Source organism: Rhodnius prolixus, unplaced genomic scaffold (genome assembly GCF_049639745.1).
Source record: "Rhodnius prolixus isolate KJV_2025 unplaced genomic scaffold, Rpr scaffold_5, whole genome shotgun sequence".
In the NCBI taxonomy this organism is placed as follows: Eukaryota; Metazoa; Arthropoda; class Insecta; order Hemiptera; family Reduviidae; genus Rhodnius; species Rhodnius prolixus.
Window position 1 is genome coordinate 31,269,375 of NW_027411624.1, and position 15,882 is coordinate 31,285,256.

Here is a 15,882-nt window from a genome sequence, read left to right on the forward strand (position 1 = left end):
ATTTTCAGCATTTCCAGAGACTCCCGCATTTCGCACTACTACGATGAGTGGACGTGGCTTTTCCCCTGTCTATCGCCGCCAGTATTTTTGGCTTCTTTCCTTTTTCAAGTCATTCAATCTCTATATTTTCCAACTCTTTAAGTTTAAATCCTCGATCCATTCCCGTAATACTAGATCTCGCTCATCTGATCTCTATATTCCCTCTCACCGTACCTCATCCTTTGATAAATCCTTCCTTATACGTGCTACCTCTCTCTGGAACTCCTTGCCATCATCAGTCCGCCATGCTCCTACCCTTTCGATCTTAAAATCCCTTCTGTTCAGTTATCTCCTTTCTATCCAGCTTTCTCAGAAATTTTAAATGTTTTAACTTATTTCCTTAATTTCTATTGTTATTTTTATTTTCATTTTTTGTAAATACTTACGTATATTTTCTGTTTAATCAGAGGCCAAACTATTAAGGCCTCTAATTGTACCTGTTTTTATTCTTAGGGGATAATTGTCCCAGAATAATAGATTTATTTTCTATTCTATTCTATTTAGTCAGTTTGTCTATTGCAAGAAGAAGTTTTGTTCGGTAACAAAACTGCCTATTGGCCACAAGTAAATGTGATAACATCTCTGGTACGTAAAGAACAAAAAATGAATTTATTGAATCCGATCGATGACCATCATGAGTCAACTACCTCAGGATTCTGGTAAAGTGACCACAATCAGGTGAGCGCGAGACGATTTAAACTTTGGGAAAAATTCGAGGAGAGGTTAGTTTGGAACAGATGTTGCATATGAGGAGATAAAATATTGGGACAGCTTGGAACGAACCTATTTGTTCGTAGTCATTTTAAAGTTGGTCGATTGGCGAGTGTTTTTTCTATTTATATCCGCGTAGACGATTATGTTTGATTGTTCTGGGAGTTCTTCTTAGATTACCTATGCTCAGCGACAAAGTTTAAAAGATTAATTGGCCAGAAGAACTATAAAGTCAAACATTATTCGCTTAAGAATGAACAATTCTTTTTCTTAAATCAAAGAACGTAGTCAAATCTGAGAACAATTCTTTTTCTTAAATCAAAGAACGTAGTCAAATCTGAGAAGAAGTCATGAAACAACAACTAAGTCAGTTTCCAATTGAAAGGGAAGTTATTTGTAGAAGACAAAAAGCACTTAGCCCAAACAGATGTTAACAAAGAACCTGGGATGTACCAAGTTAACATTTTTCAAGTTTACTTGGCCAGTGAAAATAGTCAAGATACACACACACACCACTGCCTTCTATTATTTGTATAAATATGTATGTGCCGTATGATAATTGAGACGGACAGGTGCCAGATGGCAGGTAGACCACATTCCATTCCACCATATACCGGTAAACATAACCCTTCTCAGCTGCAATCTTGTTTGTCAGGATACAATAACTGAGAAAAATGAAGGCGCACCATTTTTCTTGTCATATGGTATTCATTCGAAGTTGTTTCTCACCATGTTTCATATCATGAACTTTACACATATGGTCAATTATTAAGAATTTTTCTTAGCTCTAGTAAAAGGGAGTATTGTAATCGGACAGATTGTTGATTTAGAATTTTGACTGGAAATGCCCAGTTTCGAGTCCTCTGGAACACGTTGATTTCTTTCCCTTAGTTATCGGTTTCATTATTGCTTTTTTATCCGCTGCAACTATCGTAGAAAGTTTTCTCAAATTTTATATTTGATTTATGTGCTACCAGAAGAAGTGACAAAGTTTTGATCAAAATTGGCCAACCAGAAATTTAAATTAGCTAAAATGATTTTTTTTTACTTTTTACATATTTAACACATTCACAGACGACACCGCCTTACTGTCTACTAATCATGATCCTGTAATAGCTCACAGAAATCTGCAACCTCATCTCTCCTCATTAGAACAGTGGTTCAAGAAATGGGCTATAAAGCTTAATGAAACCAAGTCGCAAAACATTACCTTCACTCTTCGTCGTATTACTGTTCCTCCAGTCTTCTATAACCTCTACCAGTAGTGAACATTGCCACCTACCTTGGGTTTTACTTAGACCGAAGGCTTTCTTGGAACCCCCACACTAGACTAAAAAGAACAGAACTAAACAGACGCTATCGACTACTTAAAAGACTCTTAGACGAGTCAATCAAAACTCTCTCTGGGCAACAAAAGACTGATTTATACTTTTATTTTGAAATCCATCTGGGCGTATGGAATAGAGCTGTGGGGTTCAATCAAACGCACAAATCTCCAAAAGATTCAATCGCTACAATCTAAAATACTTCGAACTATCGTAAACGCTCCATTTTATGTCTCCCAACCTGGACTATACTCACTGACCTAAATATTCCTTTTTGACACCCAAGTTGCTAAAACACGATACAGAAAACTCCACTTCAGCCTGCAATCTCATATAAATCCTCTAGCTCAAAATCTTTCTTCTAGAACTCTTACTGACAACCCGGACAAGACGTCTTAAAAGACAGTGGTGGCTCGTGATCTTCTCTCAAGTGAAGAGAGTGACTAACCATATATTGTTTTGGAGTGTTACCACTGGGTAACTTCTCCACTCGTTACCTTATCATTTATTACTCTATTGTATCATTGTTACTTATAGCGCTAACGCGCTGATTGTAGCATAATAAACGCCAAAAAAACCTTTTACATTTTTCTAAGTATACAATTATATGTTGTTTGAGACTTGGGCCTTAAATAAGGCATTAAGAGAGAAAAGACAAGCTTATTTCCACCGAGATGGATTACTGGAGAAGGACGGACGAATATCAAGGCTTGAAAGAGTAAGAAACGAAGAAATAAAAAGAAAAATGAACCTTTCAAAAAATTTGCTACAGAAGGTGGAGGAAAAGAAACTTTCAATGGTTCGGCCATACGAAAAGAATGGAAGAAAGACAAAGGAAATCCCTTACTGGGAAGCCGAAGGAAGAAGATGAAGAAAGGGTAGACCCAAAGAAAACTGGATAGATGTGGCGTCAGAGAAAGCCTCCACGGTTACGGACTGAGAGAAGAGGGTATCCAGGATAGATCCAGATGCAACAGAAATTAAAAGAAATATTTGGTTGAGGAAATCCTCAGTATTGAGGAACTCATTGAGAAAAAAAAAAGAAAAGATTTTTTCCCAAAATGCGTACGCAACGTTATATTATTGCTGCACATAAGTTCAACAATATTAATAAAACCATCTTTTCGGGAAAATTTGGACACTTACCTTCAAAGTGCCATTTCAACGTAATGCATGAATTTTGTCACGTATAAAATATTCATAATGTTTGAATTTGTAAACATTCTAAATTTGATTACCGGAAGAAGTCTAAACAGAATTTTGGCACTTTTTAGCGATTTCTTTTTCGTAATCTCTTTTAAAGTGAACTGTACCTTTACACCTTTCCGGGTTTAATTTTCCCCTCTCAACGCTCTGAAGAGGATACGTTGAACGGTAGCTCTACCTGTGAGCTAAGGGCAACAGCTGGCCTGATCGTTATTAGTATACCCTGCCAAAAGATGTCGCTAGTATAGACAGTATACTTGCAAGTTTAACTTATATAATATATGTTCTTTTTTTTGTGGTTTTTATTATTTTTTCATGTATTTATTTCCCTTTCACAATCTACAGAAAAAATATAATAAGTGAGTTTGATGTAAGTAGTTTTCATGGCTGGTTCTCCTGAAGAAGAGAAGCTACCCACTGGCAACATTCTCACTAGAGTTTCTTACATTTCTTTTGGAGATGGTCACGAGAGCAACAGCGATTCAATTTGCTTGGAGGAGGTATTGGAATCGCAGTGGAAAGAAGCGGATTTGTGCAAAAAGGAAGAGGGTAAAAGATATTTATATTCTTTAGTTACATAATGAGATCCTGAGGTCTTTATGGTGGGTAACGTTAAAGACATAAAGTACACAATCTGAAATCTGACTACAGACTATGTTCTTAGACCTCAGATCGGTTTTTAGCAAGCTGTTGTTCATATATTAGTCGTTTGTGTTGTAATAGTAACTTAGTAGTAAATTATTCCGCCGGTTCAAGTGCAAGTCTCTTCGGTCTAGTGTACGGCGGATTCTAAGTTAGTCTTTTGTCGAAGTGCATCCCAAGATGGCAAACCAAGTTAGCGTTATTGGAGGACAAGAGTTACGCTCTACGCCTGCTCCACCTGGAGCCTGACTTGTACTAGTAACATCAAGAAACTCCAGTACAACACAAGAACAGATTTCTCAGACTTAGCTACAGACTCTCCTCGACTCAACGGAGACTGCATCCATTATCCCCGTACACTTCTATACCCAAAATCGTATGCTGAAACTCTTTTTCCTACTCTAGACTGTCACCCTAATCCACATTGTCGCGACATAGCCTCCTACTGATCCTTCTATTCCCTTCAGGACACAAAAGGATTAAACACATCCTTCTCTAACTCTCTACACTAGCTGCAGATTTTTTCCTACCTGCATTCGGTATCCTTCACATCTTAACCTTTCTATACTATTACCTGTTATGAAGGTTCCAATGTTCTGTACATTGGTATTTATTTATTTTTTGTACATATTTATAATAAAGTTTATTCATCTAACCCAGGGGTCCCCAAACTACGGCCCGCGGGTCACATGCGGCCCGCTGAGGACATTTATCCGGCCCCCGCCGCACTTCCGGAAGGGGCATCTCTTTCATTGGTGGTCAGTAGAGAGGAGCACTATATGTGGCGGTGCCGCAAAGCGCTGCATCGCTCATGTACAGTACTACTTCCGGTGACGCGGGACGGATGCGTCACGGCTCCGAAAACAGTGTAAAATAACAGCCAGAAGTAGGAAGAAAGGCAAAGCACTATAACTAAACCGGACATTGACCATCTCATTAGCCAAAAGCAGGTCCATAAATCCCACAGAAATACTGGGCAATTTGGTGATTTAAATTTACTTGTTCTTTATTTGAAATATTCTATTTGTTCCCTATTTTTACTTTATAGTCCGGCCCTCCAACGGTCTGAGGGACAGTGAACTGGTCCTCTGTGTAAAAAGTTTGGGGTCCTCTGATCTAACCTATGTATCAAGAGTTACGTCGCAGAGTAAAAATAATGAGTTGCCATTTTTTTGCGTTTTTTTTTGTTTTTTTATAATGATTCAAGGCGCGTCAACATCTAAGGTTATTGGCGCCCGGAGTTTTTTTTCAGTGCACTGCCGGCCTCCGGACTGTGTTCTCTCGTTACAGACAACACTGTCCATCATCGGACAGTGAGCTGTAAGAAGCTCCTAGGAAGAGAAAATCTAAGGGTCAGCAGCTTATTGAGTAAGGATTTCCATTGATGTTATACATCATTCATCATGTCTTAAATTAACAAACGTTTGCCTTATTCAGCACTTATGTCTGTACCAAATTACCAGACACAATACATTGATGTACTTAAATATTTTTAAACATCCTCTAATATTTGTTTTTGAAAAGGAAGTTGTACTAATTATAATAAGCTAAAAGAAAATAGGAATAACCTAAACGAAACCATAATTAAGTATTAAAAGGCGAGACACATTAAGTGCCCGTCGTGGACAAAAACTAAGTCTGCCACACACAACAAAAACACAGTTAAGAAAAAAAAAGTTTGTAATATGTATTCATTCACACGCGCCCCTTCCAAACATGTGGCAGAGGGTATGCATGTATGTATGTGTGCCATACCCCAAAACGTGCCTAGGAACAGCAGAAAGAAGGACCGACTTATGTATATAGTAAAAATACCACGTGCACTGCATGCTTCAAAAATATTTCCCACGGCTACATTGCCACGTGCACTTCTACTCCAATTTCTACAACCAGCACGAGCTATTTTCAGCTTTAAATGACTTTTCTTTTAGATGAACTTTTTGTAGAAGAAGAAGAAGAAGTTGAAGTTGGGAGAAACAAACATAACCTTAACCAAACAAAAAAATCTTAAGATAAAAGCCCATGAAAGGTTTCAGGCCGACCTTTACCCTTAAAAACAGGAAATCCCCTATCTCTTAAAGATCCTTCCCAATTTTTAACGGTCCTTCTTTATTTTTATTACATCATTAACTCTTGTTCATTAAAAATTCTGTTCACATAGGCAACTCCAAATTTGTTATTTTTATTGCTATTACATAGGGATTAAAAAGTTAGCGGCCTGCTCAATAAACTTTGGTTATATTTTGGAGCGAGGGACATTTTGGTAGATAATAGTTCATATGTTATATAGGTAGTTAACTTTCTGAACTTATTATCCGACTCTCCTAAACTTTAGGCCTAAGAGTGTACCTAAGAATGGTGTCCCATTTGCTAAACATTAAATATTTAGAATTTCCGTTCCTAGTTTTTATAGCGTAAGTTATAAAATTTATTGTAAATCGTAAAATGTTTTTCGGCCAAACTGACATTCAACCAAACTGGCAGGCACCCACAGTTATTCCGCTATCCTACTGTTACTAGTAAAAACTGTTGTAAATATTTTGTAGATAAACAAAAAAAGAAACTAAATAACTTTTATTACTTTTGACATTTAATGACCGTCTACAGGGTGTATAAGTTAGTTAGAATAGATAGGCTTTATTAAGTTTTATGTTAGTTCAAAATAAAAGTTAATAAAACTCTAGTAAACATGTCTGATGTGAAACATTTACAGAATGCTTCTTTATTTATTGTTTCTGAAACACAAACTTTATTAAATCAGAATTATTATAATTAACGATTTAGTTTCCTGAATTGAACTGATTTAATCATTTATTTAGTTACAATCAATGCATTTTGCGTTATAAGTAAGGAACGGATTTATATGTATTTAAAAATGCCAAATATTTAATTAAAATATGCATTTATTTTCGTCAATTATGTGGAAAATATGTGATTTTCTTAAAATATTTTCTGGAATATTTAAGTAAAATGGACATTTTTTTTTTAATGAAAATCGTGAAATGGTGGAATGATTGCATTTTTCGAGAACCTCACAGTTCAAAAGGAATGGCTTTGAATCCACATCAGCATCACTGTCAAGTTTTCCAATAACTGCATTGGCAATATACCTGCCCTCAACGTCAGTGGTTTCATCAATTGACACCCAAATCGGTCCATCTTTGATATGTTCTCGAATTTTGGTTAGTGTATCTTTATAGATATCTTCCAGGTAGTTTTTCCGCAGAGTGCTCTCGTCAGGCATTTTTTTCCCAATATAGGTCTCTAAGTATCCTTTGAAATGAGGATTTTTAAGTTTGTGGAAAGGGATATCTGCTCTAACCAAAGCCCGACACAGATCTGTACTCAAGAGTAGACTTACTTGTTGATGGAGATGTAAGGAAGGCTTGATAGGACGTCCTCTCTTTCTTTCTGTTTTTATTCTCTATGTGCGATCCGATGGCAATATGTTGGGTGACTTGGGAACATTGAGAGCAAGAAACGCGCTTGTCACAAGCTGTGCAGTACAAAATGTCTCCATCACTTCGAAAAAGTTCTGCTGGAAACTCGCGAAGATATTTAGCAACCAGTTGTTTGTTTGAGGCCGATGTTCGTGGCATTTCACCCAAAAAAGAATACACTGAGTGACCGAATGAAATGAATTGGACACTTCAACGAACGAGCTGAAAGAACAGAAAACGTCAGACAACTTCAAAGAACTAACAAGTGCCCGTCACTGTTTAGCAGCATTCTGTGTAAATTACAATAACCATTGTACCCACTGTGATTCACAGCCCTGCAGTCTGTGGTTCACAGTTCCTGTCAACCACCTCCCAATTATGAAAATATGCCCAAAATGAAAAATATGTACATATTTTGATTAAATATGTAGAAATATTTATTTATTTTAATCAAATATGTATAAATATGCGATAACATCCAAATATGTGGAAATATGTGAAATAAAAGTAGACTCAAACGGCTTAAAAAGTGTCAGTATGAATACTTCTAGTTGAAAAACGTCTGTAAATTGCCTAGAAAAAAATATGTAAATACATACGAATCCGTTCCCTAGTTATAAGCAACAATGATAACAATAAATAACATTCACATATATCAGAGTGGAGAAGTTACCCAGCGGTAACACTCCAATAACATTCTACATTCTATTGACTCTCTTCATAAGAAAGGAGATCGCCGAGGCCCACTGTCTTTTAAGAATGTCCTAGAAGTGTTGTCTGGAAATGTTCAGGAAGATAGATATTGTACAAGTGGATTGTGATAAGACTGAAAGTTAAGCTGGAATTTTCTGTATCGTGTTTCAGCGACTTGTGTGATGAAAGGAATGTTTAAGTCTCTGTGAATGGTTTGATTGGTGACGTAGAAAGGAGCATTTACTAAAGAGCGAAGAATTTTAGACTGCAAGGACTGGATCCTTTGCAGATTTGAGCGTTTGGTTGAACTCCCACAGTTCGATACCATAAGCCCAGACTGGCTTAAATAAACTTACATATATAAATCTTTTGTTGTCCAGAGTGAGTTTTGATCTGTTGTCGAGTAGTCTTTTCAGTTGTCGGAAGCGTCTGTTGAGTTCTGTCCTCCTTAAGTTGAGTATGAGGGTACCATGTAAGTCTTCTGTCAACGTAAAGCCCAAGGTAGCGGACTACGTTGACTGCTGGTAAAGGAATTAAATTGTAAAAGACAGGAGGAAGAGTGAAAGATAAAGTTTTGAGATTTAGTTTCGTTCAGTTTGATAGCCCCATTTTTTGAACCATTCTTCTAAGGAGGTGAGGTGAGACTGAAGGTTTCTATGAGCTATTAATGGATCTTTGTTAATAGATAAGATGGCAGTATCGTCAGCATAGGTGAGAAGAGTACGAGGGTCGATTGAAAAGTCCGTGCAAAAATAAAAACTACTTAATTTTTTTGAGGTAAACCTTTTTTATTTTTCAACATAGTCTCCTTTTAGGCTTATACACTTCGTCCAACGCTGCTCTAGTTTGTTGATCCCTTCCGAAAAATAGGATTTGTCCAAGTCTGAAAAATAGCCATTCGTTTCTGCAATCACCTCCTCGTTTGAATAAAATCTTTTTCCCGCCAGCCATTTCTTCATATTGGGGAACAAATAGTAGTCCGAGGGAGCCAAGTCTGGGAATAGGGGGGATGTGAAACGAGTTGGAACCCTATTTCCATTAATTTTGCGACCACAACTGCTGAGGTGTGAGCTGGTGTGTTGTCGTCATGGAAAAGGACTTTTTTGCGGGCCAATCGTGGGCGTTTTTCTTGCAGCTCGGTTTTCAAACGGTCCAATAACGATGAATAATATGCACCTGTAATAGTTTTACCCTGTTCCAGATAGTCGATGAGGATTATTCCTTGCGAATCCCAAAAGACAGTCGCCATAATCTTTCCGGCCGAAGGAACGGTCTTCGCCTTTTTTGGCGCAGATTCCCCCTTGGTAACCCATTGTTTAGATTGTTCATTGGTCTCAGGAGTGTAGTGATGTATCCATGTTTCATCCACAGTGACGAAACGACGCTTAAAGTCCTGCGGATTCTTCTGGAACAGCTGCAAACCGTCCTTGCAACACTTCACATATTTCGTTTTTGGTCAAGCGTGAGCAATCGCGGCACCCATCTTGCGGATAGCTTTGTCATGTCCAAATGTTGATGCAAAATATTATGTACCCGTTCATTCGAGATGCCCACAGCACTAGCAATCTCACGCACCTTCACTCTTCTGTCATCCATCACTATATCATGGATTTTATTAATGATTTCTGGAGTAGTAACCTCAACAGGGCGTCCAGAACGTTCAGCGTCACTTGTGCCCATATGGCCACTCCGGAAATTTTGAAACCACTTATAAACTGTTCTAATCGATGGTGCAGAGTCACCATAATGTTTATCAAGCTTCTCTTTAGTCTCCTGAGGCGTTTTGCCTTTCATAAAGTAGTGTTTAATCAACACACGAAATTTCTTTTTCGTCCATTTTTTGAAAATCACTCGACTTCCTCGATTCAAACGAATGCCAAACACAAAGAAATAGACCGATCTGGCTGAAACTTGGTGTGTGTTCTTCCAAGAGATGCTACTAACTAAACATAACCTCGATACGCGCCAGTGGTGCTATCTCTCTGACTTTGCACGGACTTTTCAAACGACCCTCGTAGTTTGAGGATGAGTAGGTATGTCTGAGGAGTAGATTGTGTACAGAATGGGGCCTAAGTATGCTGCCTTGGCGGAACTCCAGCGTCAGCATGGCTGAATGGAGAAAGAATAGTTCCTACCTTCACTCTAAAATGTCGTGTCAGTCAAGTAAGTGACTGGAAAGATGGTAATAATGAAAATAAAATCAAATATTTGAACACAAGAAATATAAGGATTATTTTTCAGAATGAAACAAATTTACATACATCTAAAGGTAGCATTGTTATTGTCACTAACTTTTAAGAATTATTGTACGTTCTTTGAAAACAAAGATTAGTGATGCAAAAATAAATTTAAAAAAAGTGACAACTTGTATCAAATATTGTAATGAAACTAAATTTAACAACAAACGTTTAAATTTGGAAACATAAATTTTTTGTTTTTAACTGTTTCTGTAGCTGACAGTTTTAACAAACATCTGTCCATTGATTTGACAAGTCACGTGTTAGAGATCGTCTAGTTACAGATTTAACTTTTGCCACATTACCTGCCAAGAAGATGTATTCAATACTAAGCATTCACTACAATATATTTTACCAACATAAGTCTGTTGGTCTGTTTTACCACCCGCTGATTAAATTAAAGAAAGAAAAAATCTCCAAGTAGGTATACCTATTTTTTTTTTAATTTTCATTCGAACTGTTAGCTTTTAAAAGTTTGACGTTATGTTCCATTGTGTAGGAAACCTAAATGTTCCATAAAACCTTCCCCCGTGTTGTTGTTGCCCAAAACAGTGCAATTTATAAGATCCTACAATTGTTAACTTCGATGTAGATGAATTGCAAGTTGAATGATAAGTTTTTTTTTAAGTTTTGTTATTTACCAGAATTGGAAGTTAATATTGGAGAAAGATTTAATTTGTTATGAAATGTTTTGTGAGATAATATATATTTTTAAGGTAAGTCCACTGCACAAATTGATGAACTCCATTTTTTTGGACTATCTTAAATTTAAGAGTAATAACACTTGGTTCAGTCATAGCTTTTTTATATTTATATTAAATTTCCGACAATAATAATGATTCAACAGCATTAAACGACCAAAATTTTAGTGGCCATTAAATAATAAATAATTTATTTCAGAAGTCATTTTCAACTCAAATGCAGTAGTAGACACTGAATGATAACGGTAAGTTTATTTGAATTTGTATTATAAATAGAATGTTTAAAAACAATGTACATTATTTCGTCGCATTTCTTCATTTTTTTTTGTTTTATGGAGTTAATCAAGTTGTTCAATGAACTGCTAAAATATTTGATCATTCTTAAGTAAAATAAACAGGTGTTTAGGTCTTTTCAAAATATATCCGAGAAACTCTGATTATAGAGACACTAATAGAGAATTTGCAGCAAGTGATGGCCAGAAACCATTGTCCCCCGTTTGTTTGCTTAGTGTTAACCATTCTGCAAGGCTTATTTTCTTTTGGTAAACATATAACCATTACAATTGTTACAATATTCTGTTCATGTCCATGTGTTGAACTCTCCACAGTGCTAGCCACTAGTGTTTTTTCCCCTTTGTAAAGAATAAATATATTATTTTTAAAGAAGAAGTGACACCCACAAACTATGGAAACTAGACCAGTAGTGACAGTTTTTAACCACTTCCAATGAAAACCTTCCCTTTAATAGAATGTTGGGACATCTGTTTTTATGAAAACAATGTATTTTAAGACCACCCATGTGATGTATATATTTTGTATTTTTGTGCTTGATATTGTCCACCATACTCTATTGTTGGTGAATGCTAGTGAGGTAGTAATACTGTTATAGTTTACTTCTTTTTTTTAAGAAGGTGTCTCCATCTCAGTGGGAGATTTTTCACTTTCTTAATATAGGCCATCTTCATGGACAATAGGTAACAACACAGTGTTGGTCATCTTTTACCAAGAGCACACTCTTTGACAATAAAATCAAGTTGGCAAAACTTGTATTGTATGTTGTTCACTGTGGGTGAACAGTAGTTCACCAGATGTTTTACAATTTTGTTTGTTATTAGATGAATCTATGTTGTAGGTACATGTGTAGTTTAGATGTCCACCTATACAGTTAAATAAATGTAACGTTGTCTCCTTTACACTTTACAGATCTTTGAGTTCACTGCTGTGATAGCATCATTCCTTTTACTTTTTATAGTTTTAGTTGTTAATCACAATTTACAAAATAAAATAAAATGAAATCATTGAATATGGTACAAAAGTCTTCAAGATTGGATCATCTAGAAGAGAGAAGCTGCCCACTGGCAACACTTTCGCTAGAGTTCCTGGAGATGATCAAGTGGACAACAGCGTTTCATTCAACGTGGAAGACGATCTGGAATCGTTGTGGAGGCTAGATTTTTTTTTTAACAAGAGGATTTGTGCGGAAGAGAGTCAAATTTAGATTTAGATTCTTTAGTTACAAATAAGATCTTGAGATTGTTTTGGAGAGTAGTGTCTTGAGACATAAAATGGAGAATTCGTAATCTGATGAATTATTTTTGATTGAAGGGACTGTATTTTTTTGCAGTAAAGTTATGATTTCAGGCGCGTCAACATCTAAGGTTATTGGCGCCCGGAGCTTTTTTCAGTGCACTGCCGGCCTCCGGACAGTGTTCTCTCGTTACAGACAATACTGTCCTTCACCAGAGAGTGAGCTGTAAGAAGCTCCTAGGAAGAGAAAAATCTAAGGGTCAGCAGCTGGATTCGAACCCGGGACCTTCGCGTGGGAGTCCAGTACGCTAACCGCATAGCTAATCCCTTCCCTCTAAAATTACTAATGAATTTATTTTAATGCAGCTGATATTTCTTTTTTTTTATTTTTTAAAATTTCTAAACTGAGAAGCTCTGTTTCCAAGGAGATATAAAGCTATTCGTTTCCAGGGAAGTGACTTTTAAATAATAATGATAATGACTATCTATTGTGACTGTTCTATATGTATATCTATAGTGACTATCTTTCTATTGGAATTATTCTATATCTATTGTGACTATTCTATAGCCACTGTTGACATTCTAAATTTTTTAGGAACCGGTTCCATAAAGTCAAGTGATATCTAGGAGAACCAATTCTTTGTTTTTTTAAGAATGAAAACAAATCACTTACCTAGCCCCACTTTGCATTAAAAATACCAATTTTTTTTTTTCACTATTGTGGTACACTATTGCGACACAGATTACGGCGCGGTTGCAATTTTGTACGGCCCCCGGACATAGGCAGTCTACAGTTGCCACACTGCAGGTCTTTAGCGCACGATTCAAAACTGAAGTCAGAGTAATGCATTTATTTTTTAATAGCCGGTTCCCTAAGGTTTCATAATTTAAAAAAAAAAACGGTTCGCGCGAACCTGTAGAATGTCATCACTGTCTATAACTATATAGTTAAATAATAATGATAAGTTTAAATAATAATGATAATGACTATCTATTGTGACTGTTCTATATGTATATCTATAGTGACTATCTTTCTATTGGAATTATTCTATATCTACATCTATAGTGACTATCTTTCTATTGTGACTATTCTATAGCCAGTTTTGGCATCCTAAATTTTTTAGGAACCGGTTCCATATCTTTCTATTGTGACTATTTTATATCAATAGTGACTGTCTATTTGTTTCGTAGTGACTATATTTAATTTCGAAATGAAACAGAAATCTAGGAAGGACACTCTAACGACCTTTTCTTACTACAACTTTCAAATTTCTTACAGATATATATATATTTTAAATCCGAATTCCAAAACATATGTATTTCATTGAAAATTTGGTAAAGTATGCAGTGTTGGATAATTTCGTTGATTTTATGCGACACAGCGCTCATGCTTATTGTATCTCCAATCGATTTCAGAATTTAATCCATAATAAGTGGGTAGAAATCTTGGGAATCCAACTAATCCACAAATGATTCCTTCTCACACTAAACTTGCTGACACAGACCAAACCTCTACACCAAATTTAATCAATTCCAGCTCTGATTATTGTAAGAATATCCGAAGCTAATGTTAATGTTCACTAATCCAGATTCTAAAACTAAATATTACCCAGAAATGACCACTTTCATCTTATCCCCCATCTTTCCCCCAAAATGCCCATAACTTAATTTTCCTCCAAAAATTATTCGAATAAAAGTTTAGAGCCATTTAACTCTTCTTTATAATAACTATATCTATAAGGCACAGGATCGTAAATAATATTGAAATAGGGCTTTTAACGGAAGTTACCCCCTCTAAAATGTGCTAATCATTATTGAACTTTAACTTTGTTTTAAATAAGAGTTGGTTAACATTTCAGAATTAAATTTTTCAATTAGTTACTAAGATCATTATCTTAAAACGCATTAAAAAAAGAAATGCAATAAATTAATATTCGTTAATAATCTATAATTTGAATGCATTTAATATATTCTAAGAACCGGCTTCAATCACTTTGAATTATTGCTCCAACGTTAGTTCAACTTTATTGACCCATTTTTTATCAACTGCAACTATTAATTTCAAAAGTCGATTTCTATTTGGTAAAGGCTTGATGTTGGTTTTCTTTTTAATTTAAATAAATTACAAAAAAAAAAATTATTGTGCGTTACTCTTTGATTTTCTCTTCCTTGGAGCCTCTACAGCTCATAGACTTGTAATTTAGCGAGAGAACACACTTGGAGGTTGGCATGTATCCAGAAACCTACGATCTGTCTTTCTGTGTGTAAATGATTGGTTGAAATAACTTTTTCTTTTTCGTTTGTGCTACAATTGAGCGCGTTAGCGCCATAAGTAACAGTGATAACCGAGTAACAAATGATAAGTAACGAGTGGAGAAGTTACTCAGTGGTAAAACTCCAAAACATTATATGGTTAGTCACTCTCTTCACTTGAGAGGAGATCACGAGGCCACTGTCTCTTAAGACGTCTAGTCCGAGTTATCAGGAAGAGTTCTAGAATAAAGTTTTTGAGCTAGAGGATTTATATGAGATTGCAGGCTGAAGTGGAGTTTTCTGTCTCGTGTTTTCAGCGACTTCGGTGATAAAAGGAATGTTAAGGTCAGTGTGAATAGAGCAGGTTGGAAACTCAAAATGGAGCGTTTACGGTAGTTCGAAGTATTTTAGATTGAAGAGATTGAATCCTTTGGAGATTGGAGCGTTTGGTTGAACCCCACAGCTGTATTCCATACGTCCATATGGATTTCAAAATAGAAGTATAAATCAGTCTTTTTGTTGTCCAGAGAGAGTTTCGATCTGCCGTCTAAGGATCTTGTAAGTAGTCGATAGCGTCTGTTTAGTTCCGTTTTTTTAAGTCTAGTGTGGGGGTTGAATAACTTAAAATGATATTTCTAAATGGTGAAATATTACCACTTTGTAGTTAGCTATTGGACAAAATCAGTTAAAAGTGCGACTTCACTGAACCCATTTTTCAGTTTTTTTACAATTTTCTAGAAAACAGTTCTTACGATTTCCTTTCAACTTCGTACGCTCATTGAACAAACGTAGCTCTCTATTATTTTCATCATAAAGAAAAATTTGGAAATAATATCTTTTTTAGGAAAAGTGGCAAAAATTGTCAAAGTGAAATGTTTTTTCAACATTTCGCTTTTTCTTGCCGTTTTTCGACGATCAACTTTAATTCAACTACTATACCTGGACTATCAGCTGTTTTTTAATTTGAGATACTTTTTCTAGGAATATACTTTTTAAGGCAGTAATTAAGAGAGATGTTGCGCTTCGCTGCAAAGCGTCATTTAAGGTTAATAACAGGCTTCATTAGCAGCAAAATATTAATATAAATTAATTACGTAAAGCGAAATTT

The 15,882-nt window shown here is 35.9% G+C and overlaps 1 long non-coding RNA gene across 3 annotated transcripts in view; it reads left to right on the plus strand.

Moving 5' to 3' along the window:
* Positions 1-10,564: 10,564 nt before the first annotated feature.
* Positions 10,565-15,882, plus strand: part of LOC141457803 (uncharacterized) — a 65,503-nt gene continuing 60,185 nt past the window's right edge. For 2 of the 3 annotated variants that reach the window (XR_012460561.1, XR_012460559.1), the window contains exons 1-3: positions 10,565-10,713; positions 10,793-11,009; positions 11,194-11,239. This is a non-coding gene — a long non-coding RNA (uncharacterized lncRNA). The remainder of the gene's footprint in view (positions 10,714-10,792; positions 11,010-11,193; positions 11,240-15,882) is intronic. The other variant, XR_012460560.1, reaches the window with a different exon arrangement.